Below are 26,056 nucleotides of genomic sequence, written 5' to 3' on the forward strand. Positions count from 1 at the left end.
GCAGGGCCTTGCAAAAACATGCATTGGTGGCTCATGCCTGTAATCCCAGCACTTTGGGAGGCCAAGGCAGGTGGATGCCTTGAGCTCAGGAGTTCGAGACCAGCCTGGGCAACAAAGGGAGACCCTGTCTCTACAGAAAAAAAAAAAAAGAAATACATTACATCTTGTCACCAACACCTGTCTCCTCCCTTAACATCCACTGTGGTCCCCCAGAGCCTGGAAGTAAAGCTCAAGCCCCTTCTCGTACCGGAGGAGGCTCTAGTCCCTGTGAAAAGCTCTGGTTCCATCTCCCATTAATCTTCCTCCACCCATTCTCCATCCAGATCCAGTATACCCAGTTCCCACCTTGAGGGCCTTTCCCTGAATGTTCTTTTCCTCAAATCATTTTCTTTTACTTTTTTATTTTATTTGAGATGGGATCTTGCTTTACCACCCAGGCTGGAGTGCAGTGGCACGATCGTAGCTCACTGCAGCCTCAACCTCCTGGGCTCAAGCAGTCCTCCCGCCTCAGCCTCCCAAAGTGCTGGAATTACACCATGCCCAGCTCTCCCGAATCTTTATATGGTTACTCTTTTTCATCCTTCGAGGTTTAGCTGCACAACGGTAGTCCCAGCTGCTTGGGAGGCTGAGGCAGGAAGATCACTTGAGCCCAGGAGTTTGAGGTTGCAGTGAGTCAGGATTGTAGCACTGCACTCCAGCCTGGGCAACAGAGCAAGACCCTCTAAAAAGCAATAAGAACAATAAAAACCAAGCTTTAGCTACTTTCCTCTGGGAAGCCTTTCTGACCTGCTGTCCTTAGAGCTCCTCATCTCCTCCTCACCCTGTCCCTCACTGACTCCCATCCTAGCAGGTAGCACATTTTGCATTTCTGCAACAATTGGGTCAATTTATTTTACCAACCGCCTCTCACACCAACCTGTGAAATCCACAAAGGCAGGGGCCGTGTGCATTTTATTGACCAACATGCCCCCGCCACCAGACACTCAGCAAATGCTTCACCCGCTCCCAAGGCCTCAATCAGATCTCCAGACCTGGGCTCTGTGGCCTTGGGGAAGTTACTCACCCTCTCTGGGCCTGTCTGGCAGGTAGAGGGGCCTGGCTGGTGATGTATGCCTCCTGTTATCCCTGGCCCACGTTGTGGCAGGGAGGGGAGGCTGCCCAGGCTGGCCCTTCACATGCTGGGTACTTCTCAGGGCAAGCTTCCACAGACAGAGCTCCCCGAGTGTTTGCTAAGTTGAACAGAAGGACCTGGAAACCTCGATGCCAACACCTCCAGGAATGAGAAGGCTGCAGGGGAGCCAGCTCAAGGCCCAGGGAGCTAATTGCACTATTAGATGATTAAAGATGTTTAATGATGGGGATGCAGCTGTGGTACAAAGTTAAGCACAGACCACAAGCGGCCCGAGGCTTGGTTCAAATTTGGGGTGTGGGAAGGAGCCTCCCCCAGATTCATCCATCTGGATAGGAGAGGTCACAGCCACAGCCTGTGGCCCCAGGCAGCTGAGGCCTGAGCCAGCACTGGGGCTCCTTGGGGATCCCTGCCTTGGGGCTCCTTGGGGATCCCTGCCTCTGGAGTCCTCCCTGAGCTGGCGGGGCCCTGGGAGAAGGTGAGGCCAGACTCAGGGTGTGGGGCGGGGTGGCTGGCTCAGTTCCTGCTCTGGAAGCCAGAGCTAATGTGCTAGCCTCAGACAGGGGCTGAGATGGGCCTGGCATGGCGCCAGCCAATCTGGGGAATCCAGGCCTGAGATTCCTGTCCCAACAAGTGTTGGGGCCTGTTCAGCGTCAAGTGCTGGTCTGAGCAATGCTGGAACATGATGATGACCCAGCCCACCCTCTCCATGCTGGAGAAACATCCACTGTGAGGAGTGCAGATGGGATCCACATCCACGAAGCTAGGGGGTCGGGGGAGGGACCAAAGAATGGAAGAGGAGTTAGCAGGGGATTAGAGACAGGAAGGACATCCCAGCAGACAGCAAGCAGGAGCAGGGCCCACTGGAGAGACAGTGGTAGGGGCAGGGAAGCAGGGTGGTAGAGGTTCAGCCGTTCAGCCCTGCAGGCAGATGAGATAGGACTGGAGAGGCTGGCGGGGCCCTGGTGGCCTCTTAAGTGTGAGCTTTGGCCTAAGGCCCCTGGAGAGCCACTGAAGGACCAGAGCTGTGATTTGGAAAGAGTAACACAAGGACGGTTTTTTTTAAAAATTATTTTTTTTTTTGAGACGGAGTCTTGCTCTTCCTGCTCCTTTGCTCCACCTTCCTGGGGTCACTTCCCAAAAGAGTAGTCTCAGGCTCTGCTTGAGGAGAACCTGAACTAAGATAGAGTGAAGCTGAAGCCAGCAGACAGTTGGCTGACTCCTCTTAGGCTAATACTGGCTGTGTGCTCAGCCCAGGCCCAGTGCAAAGGAGCCCATCTTCCTCATTACCCACTTCTGCCCGACCTTGGGAATGTGTGTGGATGTAGAAAGGGTGAGTCAAGGTCAAGGGGAAGGGGAAGGGGACATCCCAGAACGTCATGAAGAAGAACTGGGCACTTCCTCCTGGGGGTAGCACTCTCTCATCAATGGTGCCAGGACAGGTACAAAATGCACAACAGACGTCACAGAGCATCCCCAGCAGGTGCCCCCAGAGGGACCAGCCCAGAGGGTGCAGAAAGGCCAAGTGCATGACCAGCTGCCTTGAGGACTTTGGCCCCCAGGAACCTTGGGCCGTGGACTAGGCCTCATACTTGGGCTTCCCAACTAGTTGGGAAGCAAAGATCTGTGTGAGTAGAGGGCGCTAGATGGCACTTTAAAAATAACTCATAGACCGGGTGCAGTGGCTCATGTCTGTAATCCTAGCACTTTGGGAGGCCAAAGAAGGAGGATCACTTGAGCCCAGGAATTCAAGATCAGCCTGGGCAACATAGGGAGACCCTCATCTTTACAAAAAAAAAAAATTAGCAAGGCATGGTGGCAGTTGCCTGTGGTCCCAGCTACTTGGGAGGCTGAAGTGGCAGGATCACTTGAGCCCAGGAGTTCAGGATCAGCCTGGGCAAAATGGCGACACCCTATCTCTAAAAAAAAAAAAAAAAAAAGAAAAAGAAAAAGAAAGAAAGAAGGAAGGAAGGAAGGAAAGAAATGAAAGAAAGGAGGAACGAAGGAAGAAAGGAAGAGAAAAAGAGAGAAAGAAAGAGAAAGAAAAAGAAAGAAAGAAAGAAAGAAAGAAAAAGAGAAAGAAAGAAAAGAAAGAAAAAGAGAGAGCAGACAAGCCAGGTGTGGTGGCACTCATTTCTAGTCCCAGCTACTCTGGAGGCTGAGGTGGGAGGATCTCCTGAGTCCCGGAGGCTGAGGCTGCAGTGAGCCGTGATTGTGCCATTGCACTCCAGCCTAGGCGACAGAGCAAGACCTTTTCTCAAAAGAACTAAAAAAGAAAATAAAGGTTATATGGATCTACATTATTAATTTTAAGGCTGTCATAATTATCCACTTTATTAAGGGACTTCTCCAGCTGTACCAGAAATAATAATGATATGCATTTACTGGGTATCTAGCATGTGTATCATTACACAGCCATATGAGGTGTGTACAAGTATCCCCGTTTTACCAGTGAGAGAAATGAGAGTCGGGGTTAATGACTTCCAAGGCCACACAGCTACCAAGGCAGGATTCAAACCCAGGTCTGCCTTTAACCGTGATGTTCAGCCACCTGGCAGGTCCCTCCCACTGACCGCTATATATTTGTTTCTGCAAAAAATTCTGATGAGTCAGAGCCCCGTGTGTGCATTTTACCAGTTCCACTTGGAGGGAAACTTTATTTGCAGGACATTACATTGGGGCAGGCAGGGTTGGGGGAGCAGTCATTACCATCCCTCCTGCCTGCCCCCTGGACATCACACTGCTTCCCTTAGCAGCTATGGAAACCATGCTGGCCAGAGAAGGGAAAGGACTTACCCAAGGCCACACTGTTCAGAGGCTGCACAGGACTGCAGTCCGGGCTTCCGATTCCCCACCTGGGTGTGGATGAAGCATGCGGGACACACGGGACACAGGGATTAGAGACCCAAGCTCCAAAGGGCAGGGACGGTGCCAGTCTTGGTCATTCATTGCTCACTCATCTGTCCCCAGCTCCAGCACAGGAGCTGACATGCAGGCCTGAATGGATAAAGACGATAAGGAAGCCAAGATTGGGAGGAATTTCTGTGGAAGACTTCCAGGAGGGGCCGGGGGTGGGCCAAGGGGGAGTGGGGTTTGGACCAACAGAGAGGAGATTGTGGTACCTCGTGGGCAGGTGTGTGGAGGAGGGAGGAGCCCTGGCCTGCCGAGGGCAGAAATGGGTCTGGGAGCAGGCCGACCAGCCAGATGGGGGTGAGTCTGGGAGTGGCCAGAACAGACTGAGGAGGCTGCAGGCCCTGTCTCTGGGGCAGCCCCTGTCCCCGAGTCCCACTACAGAGCCCTGCCTGGGTAATTCCTGAACAGGAACAGAAGGAGGAAGTTCTACAAGTGACACTCAGCTGGTGAGTGGGAGGCAGGGTTTGGTTTCCTTTCCAGATGAGCCCTGGGTTTGTTCAGCCCTGGTGCCTGCCCCCACCCCTACCCCTCCCCTGCTGCCTGTGCCCTTGGCTTAGGCACTGGTGAATCTCAGAGGCCAGGAAGGAGCCATCCAGGCCAGGAAATGGGGAAGTCCTGCTGCGTGGGAATCCCCTGGGAGGATGGCTTGACGTGTCCCCTTCTCTCTCGGACCAGACTGAGAACTGAAAGCTGGGGCCGCAGCTTTCATATCCTTCCGGTGTGGCAAACTCCTTTCCATCCTTCAGGACCCAATCTATTTTTTTTTTTTTTTTTTTTTTGCTTTGGAGATGGGATCTTGCTTTGCTGCCCAGGCTGGAGTGTAGTGGCACAATCATGGCTTACTGCAGCCTCAAACTCTTGGGCTCAAGTAATCCTCCTGCCTCAACCTCCTGAGTAGCTGGGAGTACAGGCACACCCACCACACCTGGCTAATTTTTAATCATTTTTGTAGATACAGGGCCTCGCTATGTTGCCCAGGCTGATTTCAAACTCCTGGGCTCAAGCAATTCTCTTGCCTCAGCCTCCTAAAATGTTGGGATTACAGGTGTGAGCCTCTGCACCCAGCCAAGACTCAACCTAAATGTCACTCGTTTGGTAAACTCTCCGAGAATCCCCTTTCAAGGCAAACTGACAAATGCTCCCCACCCCTGAACTCCTGTAGCACTCCGAACACACTTAAAAATAAAAAGAATCACTGTTTCTTGGGAGTCCACAATGTACAGGGTCTCACATTTCACCTTGTACCTCTCGGCATCACTGACAATTGGCACCGTCCTTAGTTCCATTTTACTGAGCAGCTCAGTGGGGCTCAGGGAGGTTGCAGGGTTGCAGGCAGTGGGGCTGGGTCTCCTGGATACCAAAGTGTGTTGCTCTCTGGCCCTCCTGCTCATAGTGTTTCAGCGTCTGTTTCCTCCTCTGGCTTGGAGCCTTCAAAGGGCAGAGTCCGTGTCCCTGGAGACCTGGCCATGGGGAGGTGTTGACCCATGGACAAATCTTCGAACCTCCCCACCAGCCTTCACCATGATGAGGACCTAGGCTGGTGCCTTGTATACAGTAGGCTGTTACTGAATTCTTGTGACATTGAGAAAGCTTGATCTTAAACTTATCACAAATGTGCAGTTTGAGCTTGGGCAAGTCACTTCTATTCTCTGGTCCTAAGTTTCCTGGGGTTTAGAAGGAAATGTTTACAGACAAGTGTCTTAGCTTCCTCCCTGTCCGAAAATTCAGTCCTTTGCTCTAGAACATGGCACATACCCCACACTAAATTTCCCTTATATTTCCCTTGTATTGTTATATTAATTTTTTTTCTCAAGTGGACTTTCTAGGGAATCCCTTATTATTAATATCCATGATAGTATAGTATATTTGTTACAATTAATGAACCAATATTGATACATTATTATTAACTAAAGTCCATATTTGATATGGAGTTTCTTAGTTTTTCCCTAGTGTCTTTTTTTTGTTTTTTTAGATGGTGTCTCTATCTGTTGCCCCGGCTGGAGTGCAGTGGCATGATCTCGGCTCACTGCAGCCTCCACCTCCTGGGTTCCAGATATTCTCTTCCCTTAGCCTCCTAGGTAGCTGGGATTATAGGCACACACCACCATGCCTGGTTAATTTTTGTACTTTTAGCAGAGACGGGGTTTCACCATGTTGGCCAGGCTGGTCTCGAACTCCTGATCTCAGGTGTTCCACCCGCTTTGACCTCCCAAAGTGCTGGGAATCCAGGTGTGAGCCACCGCACCCGGCCCCTCTGTCCTTTTTCTCTTCCAGGATCATGTCTCCTCTTGGCTTTGATAGTTTCTCAGACTTTTCTTTTTTTGATGACCCTGACAGTTTTGAGGAGTACTAGTTAGGTGTTCTGTTTTTTGTGTTTTGTGTTTGTTTGTTTGTTTGTTTTTTGAGATGGAGTTTCGCTCTGTTGCCAGGCCAGAGTACAGTGGTGTGATCTCAGCTCACTGCAACATCCACCTGCTGGGTTCAAGCGATTCTCCTGCCTCAGCCTCCCCGGTAGCTGGGACTACATGCGCCCGCCACCAGGCCCAGCTAATTTTTATATTTTTAGTAGAGATGGCGTTTCACCATATTGGCCAGGATGGTCTCGATCTTTTGACCTTGTGATCCGCCTGCCTCAGCCTCCCAAAGTGCTGGGATTACAGGCATGAGCCACCGCGTCCGACCTTTTTTGTTTTTTATTTTTTGAGATAGTGTCTTACTCTGTCACCTAGGCTGCAGTACCGTGGCACAATCATAGCTCACTGGAGCCTGCACTTCCCAGGCTCAAGCGATTCTCCCACCTCAGCCTCCTGAGTAGCTGGGACTACAGGCATGTGCCCCCACGCCCAGCTAATTTTTTTTTTAAATTTGTTTTTTGGTAGAGATAGGGTCTTGCCATATCACCCAGGTTGGTCTTGAAGTCCTGGCCTCAAGCAATCCTCCCGCCTTGGCCTCCCAAAGTGCTGGGATTATAGACGTGAGCCACAGTGCCTGGCCTAGTCTGGTGTTCTGTAGAATGCCCCGCTATTGGAATCTGTCTGAAGCTTTTCTCATGGCTAGACTGGGGTTCTGGGTTCTGAGGAGAAAGACCACAGAGGTAAAATGCCATTCTCATCACATCATATCAAGGGCAAATGTTATCAGCAGGCCTGTTGGCCCTGATCACCTGGCTGAGATAGCGTTTGTAAGGTTCCTGCACTGCAAAGGCACCACCCCCACCCCTCTTTCCACCGTGAATTCTTTGGAAGGGAGCCACCAAGCACAGCCCACACCTAGGGACTGGGGAGTCATGCTCCCCCTCCTTGAGGGTGGAGTATAGTGTGAACATGTTTTCTTCTATCTACTTTTCAAAGTACTCCCACAAAGCATTGCTACATTGTATCTTCCCAATGCCTAGGAAATGTGGAGGATGGAGGCATTCCACTGAGTGGAGGCCAATGCTCAGAGGGGCAGCAGTGGTTCCCTGCCCGGCCCCTGTGGATCCGGCCTTTCGCTCTTGGATATGAAATACGTGAGCTTCGAGGTTCACAGACCCGGGTAGCACAGAACCGCAGTGCCTGAGTTCCAGATTCAGGAAGCCTTAAATGTTTTTTTTTTTGAGAGGGAGTCTTGCGCCGTCGCCCAGGCTGGAGTGCAGTGGTGCAATCTCAGCTCACTGCAATCTCAGCTCCGCCTCTTGGATTCAGGCAATTCTCCCGCCTCAGGCTCCTGAGTAGCTGGGACTACAGGCACCCACCACCATGCCCGGTTAATTTTTGTATTTTTAGTAGAGACGGGATTTCACCATGTTGGCCAGGCTGGTCTCAATCTCCTGACCTCTGTGAACCACCTGCCTCGGCCTCCCAAAGTGCTGGGATTACAGGCATGAGCCATTGCACCCAGCCAGGAAGGCTTGAATTTTGTGTGGGTTTGAATTCAAGTTCCTGCTCTTCCTTACCATGTCATGTCACCTCACTGAGTCTCAGTTTCCTCATCTGTACTGTGGGATAACAATAGCTCCTACCTTGTTGCGTTGTGAAGAATGAACTAGATACTACTTCCAGGGTCCCTGGAAGCAATTCCCTGCTCAGGAAACTCCTTGCACCAGGATGTGAGCCATGGTGATTATTTTTACAATGATTCTTTCAGCCCTCCCGTCATGACCGTCTCCTCTCTGTGCGGCGGGTTTCTCGCCCCCTGTGGACTGTGGGGTCACAACTCTAGCTGCAGATTTCCGGCTGCCCTCTGCCCTCCCGTCAGGCCAGGCAGATCAAGGGCCCAGCCTCCTTTCATCTTTTCTCACAAACATTCTGGGATGTGGCGGAAGGAGGCCTGGGCTGGGGTGGGGTGGTGACTCTGCCTGCCAGCGACTCTCTGTGTGACCTTGGGAGAATGCCTGTCCCTCTCTGGGCCTCTTCTGCAGCCTGAGGTGAGTGAGGTGACGAGTGGCTGAGTTTCTTGGCACTTGGCCGTCACGTGAGCCCAGTAGGGCCAGGCATCTCCCCCATTTTCACATGAACAGGTCTTTTCTGCCTTTGACGTCAGTGTTTTGTCTCCAGATTCTGGGCTGGGTAGAGACACTTTTGAGCCTGAGTTTCCCCATCTGTGAACCGGCCACACAGCCCAGAAGGTCCGGCTGTGGGGTTTGAGTGTGTGGGGCTGTGCTCAGTGATTAACGCCGTTTGTAGGTCACCACTCGGGCGCCACCTGCTCAGGTGCCTGCTGTCTCCATCTCTTCCCTGACGGGGACACATTTGTTATGATTAATGAATCAATACAATATTGATACATTATTATTATTTTTAAAAATTTCAGAGGCAGAGTCTCACTCTGTTTGCTCAGCTAGAGTGCAGTGGCATGATCACAGCTCACCACAGCCTTGACCTCCTGGGCTCAAGTGATCCTCCTGCCTCGGCCTCCCAGGTAGCTGGGATACAGGTGCACACCAGCATGCCTAGCTAATTTTTTGTTGTTGTTTTTTGTGGAGACAGGGGTCTCACTGTGTGCCCAGGCTAATCTTGAACTCCTAGACTCAAGTGATCCTCCCGCCTCAGCCTCGATGCTGGGATTACAGGCGTGAGCCACTGCCCCTGGCCTGATACATTATTATAACTGAAGTCCATGCTTTAGTCAGACTTCCTAAGTCTTTCCCTAATGTCTTTTTTCTGCCCCAGGATCATGTCTCCTTTTTGTTCTGATAGTTTTTCAGATTTTTCTTTTCTGCCTCTGACATCCATGTTATGGACGCCCCTCCTGGCGCTGGCCGCTGCGGGAGAACAAGCTTATCTGCTCCTGGCTCCTGACTCCCATGTGGCTGGGAGTCTCTAGTGTCTTGGGTTTCTCACCTTCGGCCAGTTTGGCCTCACTTCCTGGAACACAGATATATGCCCATGCACACACTCCTGTGTGAGCCGGGCCTTCTGCCTTGACTGGGTCCCTGCTGCTCCTCAGCACAGAGGCCTCCTGACTGCCCCCTCCCTGTCCCCTAATGTGGCTGCCACTCCACATCTCCCCAGGCCCTGCTCTGCTCACCATCCTCCATGGCTCCCACCACCTCCAGGATGGAAGCCACAACTGGCACTCAGGGATCCTCAGGTTCCCCTGCCACCCTTCCCACCTTACTTTCCTGACTCCAGCCCAACCGCCATGCTTTGCAAACACCACGTGCTTCTGCATGGAGTTCCAGACACAGTGGCATTCCCCGTCTCTGACTTTGCTCATGCTGTCCCTCTACCTGCACACTGGTCCTGTCCTGTTTGTTATTATATTATTTTTTTTGAGACAGGGTCTTGCTCTGTCACCCAGGCTAGAGTGCAGTGGTACGATCATGGCTCACTGCAGCCTCGATCTCCTGGGTTCAAGTTATCTTCCCAGTTCAGCCTTCCCAGTACCTGGGACCACAGGTGCACACCGTCACATCTGGCTAATTTTTAGTTTTTTTTGTAGAGACAGGGCCTCACTATGTTGCCCAGGCTGGTCTCAAACTCCTGGGCTCAAGTGATCCTCCTGCTTCAGCCTCCCAAAGTGTTGGGATTATAGGCGTGACCCACCATGCCCTGCCTCCCTGTCCCATTTTCAGCTGGCAACCATCTCCCCAGGCTTCTAAACTCTCCATAGACAACTCTCTCCTCAACACACATGCTGGGCTAGGGGCCTCACTCTGGGCCCTGCAGCCCCTGTACTTGCCCATCCCTGACTCAAGTTAGAGACCAGAGACCAGCCTTGGTTTTTTCACTGCTGTATCCCAGCATGTAGCACGGACCCTAGCACATAGTAGATGCTCAATAAATGACCACTGCAGGAGGAAGCATGAGTGCAGCCCAGCCAAGGGCCAGGGGGTGGGAACCTTCCAGGCAGAGGGATCAGCACGTGCAAAGGCCTCAGGACGGAGACTGCTTGTGGAGGGACAGCAGGAGGCAGGTAGAGGAGGGGAGGGGACCAGGGCCTGCACATCAGGACATCTCTGTGGAAACTGTGAAGTGCAGTGCCAGGGGAAGTGCCAAGCCCATTCCACAGCCTCAGGCTAGAGCCCATCCCTCACCCAACCCTATCCTGTAGCCCTGAGCCCGGTGGCTTCAACTAGACCACTCACAGCACACCGTGTGAAGAATGGCGGAGCTGGTCTGGAATTTTCTACTGAGGCCTGTGATGGGTCCAGTTTCCTGGCTGCTGCAGCAAGGGTGAGCTGGGCTGGGGCTGGGCATGGCAGATCAGCCACCATTGAGCCAGAGTCACCAGGGCACTAGGTGTGGTGTGGGTGGCACCTCTAATCCCATGTGATGGGACAACTCTGACTGGTGGGTTCACTGCCTCACCCTACCCTGTCCACCCTCCCCTCAGTTGTGGCTTTGACCCACCCAGGTTAAGGGAAGGAGGGAAGAGGAGGTTTCTGGAGACAGAGGACTATACAACCAGCACTCACCATCTCAGCAATGTTGACGTCAGTAGCATCTATCATCTGCTGGGTGCTTTTGGGTTGGGAAGTGGTTCCTGTTGGTGTTCTAAGACTGGTCTGGGGCCATGTATACAGTTGGTAGTCAATAAATGCTTGCTGTCCATTAATGATGATTTGCAGGAATTAAGCAGTGAGTTGCTGCTTTACCAACAAAGAATGTTTTAAGCAAAATAATTTGCACAAAGAGTCACTTATCCACCAGGCCAGACCCGCAACTCCCAACTGCATAATCCCGGAGCCTGCCAGGGTTGTTACCCTCGTTTTACTGATGAGTACACTGAGGCCCAGGGAAGGCAGGTTCACATAGTCACCGAAGGGAAGAGCTGGAACTTGAACTCTTGTCTGTAGGTCCCAAGTCAGTGTGTGCTGCCTGGCCAACTGGGCAGTGCCTGCTCTGTGCTGGGCATGCGCCATGCCTTGGTCACTGCCCTCAGGGTGGGGACAGACACACTCAGAATGGACTTGGCACGTGCCTCCATCAGGGTGTGTCAGGAAGCATGTTGTGGAGAAGAAGGTGGCATTTACTCTGGACTTTGAAGAACAAGGCGAGGTAGCCAGGGACAGGGGCTGAGCATTCCTGGCAGGGGTTACAGCCTGAGCAAAAGCCCAGAGGGGTGGTTAAAAATAAAGAGCGCTTCAAACGCTCAATAATGAAACCATTGTGCTGGCCACATCCTCCTGAGAACCTCAGCCGCTGAGCCAGGCCCTTGAAGCCGGTGGTAGCTTCAGGTGCGAAGCTACATCTGCTTGCAGAACCCTTATTTGTCTGAGTTGCCTCCTCTCTGATAAGAGCATGTAGGGTATGAATGAGAATGAGATTTCACATGTGCTGAGCGGGCATCACCTCATTTCATCCTCAGATGCATCTTCTGGGGGCTGTGATACCTTTAGCCCACTGTGCAGGTTGGCATACTGAGTCTTCTTACATTATCTGCAAAGTGGCAGAGTTGAGACTTGAACCTGGGTCTGGTCCAAAATCTGTACTTTTAAGCTCTCTGTCATCCCAGTTCTCGAAAAGCCCAGAATTTTCTGTTGAACTCCTGGGGATGAATTTAGTGATGTGCTGGTACGTATTGAACAACCAGCCCTGTGGAAGAAAAAAGAGGCTTGATTGGTAGCGTATTCTGATGTCCAAGGGGTAAATACTCCCACTGTGGCTGACATGGAGCTAACCAGTGTGACATTCTTGAATATGGACTTGGGAAGAGATGAGCACAGTCGGTTCTTGCAAGTAGGTAAGGGCCAGCTCCAGCGTGTCACTGGGTGAATATCCCTGCCTCCCCCCGAGCCCAGTATGGCGGCCAGTAAAGGCCTTTAGACATGTCTAAGGAATGGAAGAGGGCTGAGAAACCTGCTCCTCCAGCCGGGGGCCCGCCTAGCCCTGGGAAGCTGCGGTTAATCTTTAAGCCAGCCTTGCAAACAAGGGCAGCCATTTCGCCTGGCTTCTGCTGTTGACTGGCTGTGGCACCTCAAGCAGCCCCTTTCCCCTTTGGCCTTAGTTTATCACCGGAAGAGCTACTATTCATCTAGCACAACCCAACCATCCTCACACTGGTCAGTTTCAGCCTTCCCAGGAATCTTCTCTGGCCATGTTCACTCCGGTTTTACAGGTGAGGGGGCTGGGTTGGGAAGCTGATGGACTTGTCCACCCCACAACAGAGGGGCAGCTAGCCTAGATACGAACCTAGATCAGTGTAGAGTAAGGCTTTGCTCATTCCTGGTCTCCTGGAAGGTGTTTTGTACCCAGAGGCCTTTGCCTTCCACATTCTAGGGTGCTCCTCCCAGCTCCTCTCCGCGGGGACCTTTGCCCAGGGAATAGAAGCCTGGCAAAGGCTTCTATTTGTCTTTGACCTGGCTGGGCCTTAATTTCCCATCTGTGAAATGGGAGAACTTTCAAAGAAAGAACATGGAGGCACGTGTGATATTTAAAGCAGGACCCAGGTCCACCTTTCCCTGTGCTAGGATTCCAGGACAGGTGAGGAGCCGAGGGTGGGGTGCCCAGCCCCAAAAGGATAGCCCTGGAGCCTGCGCCAGGGGGTGATAGGGGAGTCTTTGTGGCCTAAAGCAGCATTTCCTCAATGTCCTGTTTTTCTGCTACACTTCCTGCCCTGGTTCAGAGGTACTTAGCCTCTTTACTTAATTGGAAGTGTAAGTGTCACTCCGATGCCCTGGTCAACCCCTCCTAAGCAGTAATAACTAGAACTAGGGTACTTCCAATGGGCTGCCAGGGATGTTTTTTCCTTACGCACTTAAAATGAACCCACAACTATTAAAATAAATGTCGCTCTTCCCCACCCTGTCCCTCCTGCCCCAGCCCCCACTTTGAGAAACTCAGGTCAAGGTTAAAGTCCAGGGCCTGGTTCTTTTCAGTGCCTCAGTTTCCCCGTCTGTAAAGTGGGGTGATCTTCCGGCACTCAGGCCAGGTGGTGGTTAGGATTAAACCCTGAAGTCGACCTGAGCAGCTTAGCCTGGCGGCTGGCCCAGAGCGGGCGCTCCACGCCCGCTGATATTATTACTAATTGTGATTTCGGGAGAGGCAGATTTGGGGCGTAGAGGGTGGGTGGGTTGAGGAGGGCATTTTGGCCTGGGGGCGGATGGGGCCCGCGGGGTGGGGCGCCCTGGCGGAGTGGGAGGCGGGGCTTCTGTGCCCGGTGTCCCCACCCCGCCCGGACCCCGGCTCAGGCCGTGCCTGGGTCTCTCCCGGGTCACCGGCGGGGAATCCGTCCCCGCGCGCTTCCTCCTTCCTCCTCCTCCCGGCTGCCTGCCGGGCCCCTCCTCCCAGCTCGCGCGCTCCCTCCCTCCTCTTCCCCTCCCCGGGCCGCCGCCGCCGCCTCCTCCTCCTCCTCCCTTTCTCTCTCGATCTGTCTCTCCCGGCCCGGAATCCCTTCCGGCCTGGGAGCCGGAGCGGCCAGGCCGCCGTCTGCCCTACCCGCTGGCCGTCCCGCGGTCCGCCCTCCTGTGCGTCCGTCTGCCGGTGCGCCTGCCCGCCCGCCGGCCCAGGTGAGCGCCCCCCGCCCCTCCGCGGGCTCCCGGTCCCGGCCAGCGCGGGGGAGCCCCCGCCCTGGACCACCTGGCGTCGGATCGCGGGCCCGCGGGGGCTCCTGTCCACCCCCCAATTCCCACCCCCCGGGCCGAGCCGCGATACCCGAGCGCCGGGCGGGCGCACGGGGCCATGCCCAGCGCGGCCTTTTGTTGTGATGCCGCGGGGGGAGGGGACTGGGCGGGGGGACGCAGGGGTCCTGGCTGCGTGGGGACCCCCTCCAGCTAGTGCTCCCCATAGGATCCCCCAGAGAAGCGGGTGAGCTGGGCCCTAGCCCCCGGGCCAGGTCTAGGCCAAATCTGAAATCTGAACCAGTCGGCGCCGCCTCTGGCTGGGCTGCCCGGTCCTGCGCCCCCCGGCCCAGGGTGGGAGGTGGGTGGGCTCGGCAGGGCAGGCTGAGGGGCCCCGGGGTCAGGACACCAGGCCGAACCACCAGGACCTCCCTGCCCTCATGGGGCCTCGGGTAGGGCCTGGTGCTGCCGGCCTGGAAGGGACTGGGCCAGACTGCGTTTAGTCTCCACTGCCCACAGCCCCCAGTCTCGCCCCAGAGCAGGCCCAGCGACCAGCCGGCTCAGAAGTTGGCAAAAGTTTTGGGTGTTGGCCACCGGGCCAGGTCCACCTGTCTGCCTGGGCTGGGATTGGGGGCGGGTTTGAGTCCCGCACCAGGGCTGCCACTTGCCCTGCTGTGTGTCTTCAGACAACTGCCTGCCTCTCTGAACTGGGGTCCTCATTGGTGGCAGGTGGGCCTGGCTGGAATTGCTGGGCTGGTGGAAGGATGGGGTGAACAGAAGGGGCTCACCTTTGTGGTATCCTTTCAGCACCTGTGTCCTTCAGGTGGACTTAGGAGTGGACAGAGCCTGTGTGTGCCCCTGGGCAAGGCCTCCTGAACTTCATGGACTCTGTACAATTTGGGGCAGTGGTTGCTGGGTCACCTGGGGTAAGTCCAGGCCCAGCCACAGCCACAGCCACAGTGCAGGTGGGATCAGACTTGGTTTCTAGGGTGGGCCAGGCTGGTCCTGTTGCAGACCCTCTTCTCAGCCCCCTGGCTGGGGAGTCAAGGCACTGAGGCTTCTTGTCTTGCCCAGTGACCTGGGCCAAGAGACTGCCCCACTAAGTCCCCATATGTGAAATGCGAATCATCAGGTGAAGATTCTAAGTGCTTCTGCAGGTAGAGGCTTGGCATGTAGTAGATGCTCAATAAATGAATTGTTCACTGGACTTATTGGCTGAGAAAGATGGGTGAGATGTGAGGTTGCTGGCTAGTTCATCCTAGAAGAAGATGGGTTGGTGCCTTGAGAAAGAAACAGCCCTGGCACCATCCTGCCAGCCAGCAGCTGGGTGACTGTAAGCAACTCACTTTTCCCTTCTGGCCTCAGTTTTGCCACGTATAAAACTGGGCCAATGGTAATGACAGCTGCCAACATCTACTGAACACCTTTTAGGAGGTAAGGACTCTTGTTTATCCTCATTTTGCTGATGGGGAAACTGAGGCTAAGAGAGGGGAAGTGACTTGACCAAGGCCATACAGTTGCAAGCTGGAATGAAAGCCCAGACCTCAGAGACCACAGTCTGGCTGCCCTTGCATCCCTCCAGTGATGGGGCAGCGGAGGCTCCCAAGACAGGACTGCCCACACAGCAGGGTCGGAAAAGACTGTTGTGCCGAGGGATTGAATGAAAGCCACGAGGCCTTTTTGGTGATGTGGTGATGTGGTCTTTCCACCCAAGGAAATGATTTACAGTGTGTCACCTCTCTCAGCTGACTGCCTGCCTAGGCCCTCCTGCGTGCCCCTGGGCCTTTGCTTCTAAACAGTGTCCGTCCCAGAGCGCCCTCTCCTCCAGGTGCTGCTTATCTACCCTTGGCCCACCAGGCTTAGCTTAGGCCCATCTCTTCTAGGAAGAAGGGCCCTGGCTCTCTCTCCCTGTCCCCTCGCTCTTCTTGGAGCATGACTTACCCACAGCTCAGCCTGGTTTCTGCTTTTGCTTCTCTGATTGTGACCTGGGGGGTGGGGTAGAGGGATGTCTGGCTCCCTCAAGCCCCAGGAACCAGAGAGGAGATGGCTCAGTGACCTGTTGAGGGACCTTATGCCCATCTCCCTGGTCCTCAGCTGACCCCATTTTCTCAAACCTCCCCTTGTATAAGCATTTGTGACCCCTGTATTGAGCACCTGCTGTGTACCAGGAACTTGGAACTGGGGCTGAGCAGTATTGTGCTGGAGTTAGCAGGGAATGGGAGCTGTGGGAGTCTTGGAGGCTTCTAGAAGGTGGCAGGGCCTGAGCCGAGGACTAGCAAGAGTTCACTCGGCAAAGAACGGGAGAGGGAGCTCTTTTTCCCTTCCCAGGGGCCCTGGGGTGGTGGGGTGTGGTCAGCCTGGTTGGATACTTGCTGGGGGCCTGGGAACAGGTCCTTGGCCTCCCATAAGTTTGAATCTGGAGGGTGAGCAAATTTGCAAACAAGTTGCCAGTTGAGTTACTGTCTAATCACAGATATGATAAGGACTCAGGGAGAGAGACCTGGGGTACAGAGGAATCTTGAAGGAGGCATGTAGGGGTTGGCCAGGCATAGAGTTAGGGAAAGGGCTTGCCAGGCAGCAGGAAGTGCACGTGCAAAGGGCCTGAGGTGTGTGCCAAGATGTGTGCTGTCATGGAGAATCAGTGGGAGAAGCTGTGAGGCTGGAGCGTACACAATGAAGGGGAGTGGGTTAAGAGGTAGAACGAGTGGGTGTATCAGCAGGGCTGGACCATGCTGGGGCCTTGTGGGCCCTGGGGAGGAGTTCGGCCTTCATCGTCACACAGGGGGCTGATTGGTGTCCCCTGTGTGAACAGCCTCAGGCTGTACCAGAGGTACAGAGCCGACCAATAGAAAGATCTGACGATAGAACTAGATTTGTGGGCTGGACTCCAGTATTTTATGGAGGCCTAGATCAGGTCTCAAGAGGATCGGGTATTTGAGGCTGGGCTTTGGAAGTGGAGTAGAAGTTCACTAGCAGCAAGGCTGAAGAGATGAGAGCCGGGGGTGTGGTAAGTGCAATGCTGGGTGGCTGGAAGCTGGGAGTGAGGTAGGGAGCAGGGAGGGGTCAGCCTGAGAGATGGGGACCAAAGATTTGGTAAGGGCTCAGGAGTCAGACAAGCCTGGGTTTATGTTGCAACCATCCCACTTGCTGTGTGTCTTTGGATCATTTACTGTATCTTTTGAGAGACTTAGTTTCTTTGTCATGAAAATGGGGACAATAGATATCTCCTTGTTAGATTAGGGTTAAAGGAGGGCTGTGTGCCCAGTGTCTGGCACCGGTAGGTACTTGGCAAATGGGACCTGCTTTGCACTGTTGCATTGGACAGGTCACTTGGCCTCTCTGGGTCTGGCCCTGCCATCTCTGTGATCAAGCCTTTGCCTGGGTGATCTCATTGAGTCTGAAGATGCAGGTTGGGGCAGGGCTGGCTCAGGAGAGGATGTTGGCAGCCAAGGCTGCCAATGTGCAGGGTGACTTTGAGTCCTGCCCTGCACTCTCTTTGCCTTCTCTGTGTGTGAAGAGGCTGAACTGGGGAGAATGCCATGCGTCTAGCCTAGCCCCGCTTCTTCAAAGCCTGCCTTCGGTGCGATTGGCCCCATTTTCCAGTTGAAAGTACTAAGACCCAGGAAGGGAAAGCCACTTGCCTGGGGTCTCCCAGTTGCCAAGTGACAGGGTCAGGCCTTGGTTGTAGGGCTCTGGACTCCTAGTCCAGTAGAGCCACTGAAAAAGGCTGCCACTTCCCTGCTCTGGGCCCTTTGCCGGAGCTTCATTTCCTGCCTCGGTGTGTGTCCCCACATCTCTATCTCTCTTCGGATTCCCACAGCCCTTTCCTTCCCCTCCATGGCTCCCACCCCTTATCTCCATGGAAAACCCCTCTGGCTTCCCCTTGAACTCCTTGGGGCCACTTCCTCTGGGGAGCCTCAGTTTCTTCATCCCTGAAGTAGGATAGTGAGTCATGGTTCCCAGGATGTCCCAAGAGGACAGAAATAAAGTGCTTAGCACACATTAGGGACTCAATCAGTGGAGGCGGGGGAGGGCCAGGCACCTGCTCAAGTCCTGCCCCCTCTGGCAGCTGATTTCCTGTCCTGTGATTCAGTTTCTGAAGCTGTGAAATGGGCCTAGGGCTTGTACCTAGTAAGGCTAACAAGAGGATGGTATGAGGCTGTACCTTAGGTCCCCACCTGGTGGCTGGCTCTGTGTCTCTGTTCCTGGGGGAGGGATACCCAGTAGAAGCCTCCTCTGTGTTCAAGGCCTCATTCCCCGCTGTTTGTCCAAAGCCAAGTCACTTAGTCTCTCTCAACCTCAGCCTCTGCACACCTCCCTTGTGAGGATTAAATCAGCTAATGTATTCCCAGTGGCTCAAATCTACTGGGTGCTTGGAAATTTTTATATATTTCTTTCCCCATTCTTTTCCCTCTTGGGGACTCAGATATTATCTGGTTTAGGGAAGGCTCTGGGCTTTCATCCCCCTGGCCTAGAGTGCTGTGTTGAGAAGCATTCTGAGGCTTAGTGTTGGCTTCATGGGAAAGAGTGCTGTGATAGATTAGTCATGTCTGCCATGGGCAGAGGATAAGAGAGTATTGTCTGTGTGCCATGAGTTTGTCATTCTTGATCTATTCTGACCTTCTCCGTTCACAGATGGGGGGATTGAGGCCAGAAAGACCCAGGGCAAATCATCTAAGCTGGGAAAAAAATGCAGAGCTCTTGTCTTTGATCCAGGACTCTCCCCAGCCAGCCAGCCTCCTCCTTCCCACAGTACAGCCTGGTAAGGCTGAGTCAGGGATAGATGACTGGGGAGGATCTCAGAGCTGGGAGCCAGACCTCCATCTCCCTACTCCTTGCTCTGGGTCCTTGAGCAAGTGACTTTCCCCCAACCTTGGTTCCTTTGGTCTTCCTTCTCCCTTAGAACTACCCAGAGAAGTTCCAGAGTAAAAGGAGAAGCCAGAAGGGAGGAGAAGTTGAATGATCTTGGCCAAATCCCTTCCTGTCTGGTCCTCAGTTTCCTCAGTATGGTGAGGACTCCTCCCATTGGGGCTCTGTGATGGTAATCCTAGCTGGGAAGTGTTCCAGGGGCAGGCCCAGTGGAGTCCTCTTAGATGCTCATGTAGGGGTGGGGATGTCTGTGGTGGGTGGGTGGTGATATCTGTGGACCCACTGAGAAACTTTAGGAATGGGTTCTTTTGAACCCTTGGACCTGCTGGGCTGTGAGGCCGACACAGGCAGAATCCAGTTGCTGGGAGTGGAAATTAAGCTGGAGTGGCTTCGGGGAAGCATGGCTTCCCTGTCGGGGTCTGATTAGCTTCTCTTAGGCTGCTTTGCCCAAATTCATAGCCTTGACTTTTACCTTACCTGATATTGATATCTTCATGTCATGCCCTTCTGAGCTGGGTCATAATAAGGTGACCCATTGTGTCCCTTGCTCCATCCTGGGAGCAGTCAAACTCTTATTCCTGTTACATGGAAAAGGAAACTGAAGTTCAGAGAGGCTAAGAGCTGGGGCCACAGGAGCACAGCAAAGTGAGGTGTGAGCCCAGATTTCTGGTTGCTGAGTAATTTGTGGGGATCTGATTCCTATTAAGTGTGTACCCAATGTGGCTAAAACTTTTCCCAGGTATAGGAGGGGTGTGTTGCTGGGGGCAGGTGACCCTGACTCTCTGGGTTCCAGCTCTGGCTGATGGATTCCCCAGTCAGACCTGGAGTACTGGGATCTTGGGTGCTCAAGGGTGCTTATGCCATAAAGTGTAATGGAATTAGCAAAGCCTTTGAAGGCAGTTGGTTCTGGGTTCATATCCTGGCTTGGCCACTTGTTTGCTGTGTATGATTTTACAGCTTAGAACCTCAGTTTCCCCATCTGTGAAACGGGGATGATGAGGCTGGCACCAGCTTTGACAAGATGGCATGAGGATCCAGTGAGCCAATGTGTGCCAAGTGCTTGGGTGCAGGGCCTGCACTCAGGAAGTGTGTGATATTTATGAATGCCTGTTAGAAAGGTGATTCCCTGATGAGGCAGGAATCCTGGGCCTCTGCAGGTCGATTCATCCAGAAATCCCCAGGGCAGTGACCAGCCACCTTTGTCTGTGGTTGGCTTGTTCTGTGGGGAAGGGAGTGGGGGGAAGATTAACTAGAGACAGACAAGCTTGGTGGCTGGATCCACTGGAAGCCATCAGCTCCCTCCAGCCTCCCTGAGCCTGGCTCCTGCCTTAGCCCTTGCCTGCCTGTGACCTAGCATAGCCTCCCAGTGCCCTGATGCCTCACCCTGGCCTCCCTCCTCCCCCTCACTGAATGGGCCTCTCTCTTCAAAGGTGGATTCTATTTGAGCATCCTTGCCTGTTTGACCTGAGAGGCAGGAGCTGTTCCTGCTCTTGTTTTTTGGGAGGCAGCTGAAGCTCAGGGAGAAGCAGGGATGGGCTTAGGCTGCACATCAAGGGCTGTAGCTATCTTCCTGCCTGCCCGGGATTGTCGGGCCACACACCTTTGCCTCTGCAGCTCCCACTGCCTGGTGTGCCCTCCCTCTCAGTACCCCTCCAGTACATCTCAGTACCCCTCCAGTACACCTCAGTACCCCTCCAGTACATCTCAGTACCCTCCAGTACACCTCAGTACCCTCCAGTACATCTCAGTACCCCTCCGGTACACCTCAGTACCCCTCCGGTACACCTCAGTACCCCTCCGGTACACCTCAGTACCCTCCGGTACACCTCAGTACCCCTCCGGTACACCTCAGTACCCCTCCGGTACACCTCAGTACCCCTCCGGTACACCTCAGTACCCCTCCGGTACACCTCAGTACCCCTCCGGTACATCTCAGTGCCCCTCCAGTACATCTCAGTACCCCCCCGTACATCTCAGTACCCCTCCGGTACACCTCAGTACCCTCCGGTACACCTCAGTACCCCTCCAGTACATCTCAGTACCCCTCAAGTGGCTGAGATGCCTCTGGCTTCAGAAGGCCTTCGTGACCACCCTCCCAGTCCCACCAAGTCCATGAGTCCGTACTGACCCCCCACCCGCCGCTGGACTTCACCTTGTCCCTTCTTTGCCCTTCCTCATGGCTCTGACACATTCTGCCTTAGATGACAAGTCATAGGATTCTTTTTGCCTCTAAGGGAATATGGTAATCATCACTCCCAAAGGCACAGCCCTTTACAGTTTACAAAGAACTTCCCGTAGTTACCTCTGTGTATCCCTAGCACCAGCGCGGCTGAGACAGGCAGAACCACCGTAATAAACTTTGTGTGGCAGATGAGGAAACTGTGACCTCAAGTCAGGGTCATGCCAGGTGCTCTCTCTGCTTGGGCAAATGGAACTGGACTCTTGCCCCACCGAGCCCGTCTCCTCAGTCCAGAACCCCTCTTCCAGAGCCCTGTGAAAAGCATGACTTATTGTCAAAAGGAGGATTTGGAGGTTCAGAGAGGTAAAGTGACTTGCCTGAGGTCACGCAGCTCTGAAGGGACTTGGAGGGTTCCTTCTGAGAATCAGAGAAGAGGCGGATTCGGCCAGTTTTCCTCCCACTTCTGAAGGGAGGACCGGACACGCCTGGGCCCCTGAAGGAGCAGTGAGCCACGGTGAGCTCTGTGGGCCCTTCAGCCAGCGTTCGTTCCTCCAGCACAGGGTTGAGCCCTTCTGCCGTGCCAGGCAAATGGTTGTCTCATGCTCATAGCAGCCCCGCAGGGTAGTGGTCCCGGCCCCATTTCACCGAAGAGGAAGCTCAGGAGCCGGGGGACTTGCCCAAGGTCATCCAGTGCATGGATTTGAACCCAGGGCCTCCTGGGCATGCCAGACCTGCCCCACTGCATCTGGGCTGAGCCCTTCTCTGCTTCCACAGACCTTTGATCAGCCCTCCAGCCCTCCCCACAGTTCCTCACTGGGCAGCGTGAAGACCGGGAGACTTCTCCTCTACCCCCAACTGCTGTCACCCACTAGCCGTGTGGCTTTGGTGAGTCAGTTTAACCTCTCTGTGCCTCAGTTTCCCCATCTGAAAAATGAGCCTAGTGGTAGAACCCACCCCATGGGCTTGTTCCAAGGATGAAGTCTTGTGTCCAATGCTCTCAGCAATGCCAGCACATAGTAAGTGCTTGGTGCGTGTTGTTATTTTATTGTAATTTGTATTAACTTGGGAAAGAAGGGAAAGACCACCCCGTTATCCAGCTGGGAAGATGGAGAGAAAGGAAATAACATCTGCCAGGTCACAATGTGATGTCACAGCCAGAAGTCTCTTGGGGCGCATTCTGCTTTCCAGAGGGGGAACTGAGGCCTGGAACCTGAGAAGGGACTCAATCAAGGTCCTCATTTCTTGCCTTCAGTTTGGGTTGCAGCCTCCTTGTCCACCTGCTTGCCCTGGGACTATGGGTCAGTTGCTTCCCCTCGCTGAGGCTCCGTTTCCTCATCTGGGAAATGAGGGTAACAAGCGTGCATCCAGTGGGGCTGGGGTGGGGATTGGGTACAGTCATCTCCATAAAGCATTTAGTTCAAGGCCTGGCCTGGAGGCAGCACTCAACAAATAGCTGCAGGAACGGACTTCCAGGACTCCATTCTCTCATCTGTGCCATGCTCTGTGCATGTTGCTGGGGAGACAGTTCCATCATACCTCGCCAGTGTGGCTCCTCAGTCTCTTAGAAGCCACCCTAGGCAGGGGCAGGGGCTGGGGAGGTGAGGTGTGGCTTTCTGTTCTGCCTGGGAGGCCAGGGCTGTGCCTTGTGGACTTTTTCCCTGAGTTGTGCCAAGTCCTCAAGGCTGGGCCTGGTTGGGAGGCTGCACCAATCCCCACCAGGCCTTCTGGGTGCCCTGTGGTTGCCAGCACCCAGATCCTGCCACATCACCGCGTCTGCCTGCCTTTGCTGCCGCGTGCCCCAGGTGATGGCTTCTCTTTCTGAGCCTTGGTTTTCTCACCTATGAGATGGGGTCAGGAGTCTTCCTCACCGGGCTGCTGGGAAGGCCTGATGTGCTCATTCTCCCCATGCCAGGCTTATAGACAGTGTCACTGTTAATGGGCACGGCTGTGAGGATGGGTAGGATCCTGACTGGCAGGAGGGGCGAACAGCATCCTGGGTAGAGGATACACATGAGCACAGGCTTGGAGGTGGCACAGTTTGGGGAGCACCCTGTAGCCAGGTGGGTGAAGTGGGAGAGGACCCCATAATATGGGGATTTGGACTGGTGCTGGGTGAAGTGGGCAGGATCTCAGTGCCAACTGTGGTGATTTTAGGTGATGCTGACTCCCCTGCCCTCTAAACTTTAGATTTCTGTTTGAAGCCTTGGGAGCAGCCTCCTGCCCTCCCCACCCCCACCCCGCCAGGTGTTCCCGAAGGCCCCGGAACCAGATGAGACATAGTTCTATTTGGGGACAATGCTGCTGTTCCCGTTTCTCTCCTGTGCCCTAGTTTTAGAAATGGAGTGGGTTTGGTTACCAGTTGGCCATTTGCAGAGAGCTCCCCCCTCCGCCCACTCCACCCATACCTTAGAGCTGTGGGCATCGCGGGCAAAATAGGACTCAGTGCTGCCACTGGGAGCGGCTCCTGGGCTCTGCCCCTGGGTTCTCTGGGTAGGGAGTTGGCAGCTGGACTCTCGATTGTCCACCGGTGATATCTGGGCCTTGTGATGGCTGCTGGGAACCCTAAGGATGTACTTGGGACATAGCTTATATTTTGGGGGAGCCAGACACAGACCCCAAAAATTTTCCTATGGCACCACGGGGTAGGGGCCATATGAACTATGGTAGCCTAGCACAATGCCAGGAGAGCTTCCCGGAGGAGGTGATACCTGGCCTGGGTCTTAAAGGGTGAGCAGGAGCTCATGAGAAAAAAAAGAAGGGTGAGGGTGGGCCAGGAAGAAGGTACTGTGTGCACAAAAGCCTGAGGGTAGGTAGTAGCTAGGTGGTGTGGATAGCCCGGGAGGTGGGAAGCAGCAGGCGTGTACAGGGGGTTAGAAGGTGGCTTGGCTGATCAGGCAGAGCCTCACACTCTCACAAGGCACTTAGGCTTGGGCCTGGGGCCAATGAGAGCACAGCAGGTTGAGGCCGGACTCCTGCTGCGGGTGTGGAGGACAGGGAAGGATCAGATCAGCCTCAGGGGCTCAATTACTTTTGCCAAGTAAAGGCAGCCCACAGAGGCTAGGGTTCAAGACAGGGATCAAAAACCTCTCCCTGGGGCAAAAGGTAGGGGCTGGCCTGGGTCCTTGGAGGGAGTGGGTCAGGGAAGACTTCCTGGGGGAGGAGATACTCTGACTTACCGGAAAGATGGGAGGGACCTCTAGCAGGGGATAGAGCTTGACAAAGGGCCTGAAGGTGCCCTGTGAGCAGCTCCTCTTGGAGGTCCGAGGAGCCGTGGAGTCTGGACTTGGGTCAGTTGGCTGGTGCCAACGGGTAGAGGGCCTGGGGGGCCTGCTCCTCAGGCAGTGAGGAGGGGCTACTGGACGAGAGTCATGTATCCCACATTCTGGGTAGTGCCTAACTCAGGGTCAGTGTGGCTTCAGTGAGGTGACCCTGGTGTCCACACTGAGAACAGATGGGCCTGGAGAAAAGGGGCGTACTGGCAGGGGAAATGGCCAGGTCTGGGATGGACAGGGGAGTGGTAGGGGGCAGGGTGGGGAGCCTCTGCCCCTGGGTCCTTCTGCCTGTCCATCCTTTCCTCGAAGATGCCCGCCTGGCAGGAAGTGGTGGAGACGTGGTGCAGCCCAACTGGCAGATTCCCAAGGTGCCTGAGGCATTGGGCAAGGGCTGTGGGGTTAGGGCCTGGCCTCTCTTCCTTTTCGGGTAAACCTCCCCAGGGCAAAGCTCCCCTACTCGGGTGAAGGGCTAGGCCTGATTGCCTCTAAAGACCCCTTCTGCCCTCTTGAACTCAGAAGATCTGGACTCTAGACAGGGGGAGTTGAGAGCGGTGGCTGTTGGCACTGGTGCCAGGTGAGCCTGGATTAGAATCCAGGCTTTGTTACCTGCTGGCTGGCAGACGTTGGCCTTTGAGAGCCTCAGTTTCCCCATCCGCAAAAATGGGGGTCACACTAGAGCTTCCCTCCTGCAGCTCCTGAGGAAATGAATGATCCTGCGAAGAGCTGTGCCAGCACTCTGCCCGCCTCAGGGGTCTGTGACTAGAGCTGTTGCCCCAGCCGGCTTGGGGACTGAGATTTGCTGGGCTGTGGGGAGCAGCTTCCGGTCTACCCTGGGCTCTCAGCACAGAGGACAAAGCCCCTTTGTGGAGGGCGGATGGAGCCTGAGAGCCCCCGTACTTGGGGAGCAGGAGACCGCTTGCCCCTTATCTTCACTCAGCTCCACCAGGAGAAGGACCTTCCTCAGACACAGGGGGTGGGAAACGAAAGTTGGGCTGTGCAGGAAGAGAGGCTGGGCTGGCTGCGGCTGCCCTGGCCAACAACCGGCTGTGAGCTCGGGTGGGCCCTTCTCTTCTCTGGGCCACTTTCTCAGGCAAGTCCCAGGTCCACTGTGGGTGCCCTGCTCCCTCCTCCATCCATCTATCCATCCATCCGTCCATCCATCCATCCATCCATCCATCCATCCATCCATCCATCCACGATCAGGTACTCACTCCATGCTGGGCTGTGTGCCTTTGGCCAGTGTCTGTTCTGACCCGCTGGTACCCAAGCATTCCAGCTGTTCATTGTTTTGAATATTACACCTGCTGCAGAGTATTCAACTATAGGGAAGACAGAAGTGATCCCCATCTCCATGAGACGGGTTCTCACACAGTGAGTTTTGTCAGCAGAGCTGTGGTCATCCATGCTAGGAAGCAGAAGCTGAAGATCCTCACTGAGACTGGGGTTTGAGGGAGGCTTTCTGTGAGGAAGTGGCTTTGGAGCTGAGACTTGGAGAACAGAGTTGGCCGGGTGTATCAAGAAACAGGTGGTCGAGGCAGGCCTGTCTGAGCAGGTGGCTGAGTCCTGAAGACCTGAAGGAGGCAAGAGAGTTGAGTGAGCCTCCCGATGCACTGTAGGGGGCTGTATCCCTTCCCGCTTGGGGACCCAATGCCCTGCATATGCAATGTGTTCAGTCATTAGTGAGGATTTTGATTACTGTTGTTTTTGTGGGG

At 54.4% G+C, this 26,056-nt stretch overlaps 1 protein-coding gene across 3 annotated transcripts in view; it reads left to right on the top strand.

Annotated features, from left to right (window-relative positions):
- Window positions 1-12,394: 12,394 nt before the first annotated feature.
- SRC (SRC proto-oncogene, non-receptor tyrosine kinase) overlaps window positions 12,395-26,056 on the top strand; it is a 65,716-nt gene continuing 52,054 nt past the window's right edge. Inside the window, exon 1 of one of the 3 annotated variants that reach the window (XM_033186375.1) lies at window positions 12,395-12,583. The gene's annotated coding sequence lies outside the window, so the exon portion shown is untranslated. Of the gene's footprint in view, window positions 12,584-13,652; window positions 13,974-26,056 lie in introns of those variants that run through there. The other 2 variants (XM_033186376.1, XM_033186374.1) reach the window with 2 other exon arrangements.

The sequence above is a fragment of the Trachypithecus francoisi genome, unplaced genomic scaffold (genome assembly GCF_009764315.1).
Source record: "Trachypithecus francoisi isolate TF-2019V2 unplaced genomic scaffold, Tfra_2.0 Lachesis_group21, whole genome shotgun sequence".
Lineage (NCBI taxonomy): Eukaryota > Metazoa > Chordata > Mammalia > Primates > Cercopithecidae > Trachypithecus > Trachypithecus francoisi.